This window comes from Penaeus japonicus, unplaced genomic scaffold, assembly GCF_977035675.1.
Source record: "Penaeus japonicus unplaced genomic scaffold, GWHDUDI00000001_assembly GWHDUDI00000021, whole genome shotgun sequence".
NCBI classification, from domain to species: domain Eukaryota; kingdom Metazoa; phylum Arthropoda; class Malacostraca; order Decapoda; family Penaeidae; genus Penaeus; species Penaeus japonicus.
In genome coordinates this window covers 25794677-25795522 of record NW_028234423.1, presented here as the reverse complement: position 1 = coordinate 25795522, position 846 = coordinate 25794677, and positions in this window count along the sequence as shown.

Below are 846 nucleotides of genomic sequence, written 5' to 3'. Positions count from 1 at the left end.
TGTTTTCGATGCATTCTATATGTGTGAGTGTTTTAGAGGTGATTTCGATGTGTTCTTTTTATGTGGGTGTTCTTAAAGGTGTTTTTGATGTGTTCTGTATGTGTGAGTGTTCTTAGAGGCGTTTTCGATGTGTTCTTATGTTTGGTTGTTCTTAGAGGATTTTTCGATGTGTTCCATATGTGTGAGTGTTCTTGGAGATGTTTTCGATGTGTTCTATATGTATGGGTGTTCTTAGAGGCGTTTTCGATGTGTGTGTGTTATAGAGTGTTCTTTCGCGGACATTCAAGAGCTATTTTTGTGGATGTTTTTGAAATGCATGTGGATGATCTGTAGTCGTTCTTTTGTGGATGTCCCCAATCCTTCCACAATAGATTACTATTCTTAGTACACTGACTTCGTAACACAATGACATCAATGTTGAAATATAAGATTTTACTTCATTATTTGGATATTTTGAGGATAAAGATATCCGCTTAAAACCCACAATCACGTGGCAGCTTTGTAGACTTTCTTGGAAAAAAAAAAAAAATCACGGAACTAGTGTGTCTTTTATTAAGATGCAAGGATGATTTCAACCTTGTGTGTGTGTTTTTTATGAGCATATCTACATTTAAAAGCACCGCCATTTTGTCTAAATGCCAGAAATTGCGGGAATTCTGCGGTGCGTGTGGTTGCTAAGGTTAAATGCCACGTGTTTTATAGGAGTCACAATACATTGTCTTCATTTCTGTCATTTCTTTTCCTCCTTCTTTTGCTTTTCCATCTTCATCTTTTCTTTTTCTCTTTCTATTCTTGATCTTGTTTTTCTTTTACTTCTTTTTTTTTCTTTTCTTTTTTCTTTTTATA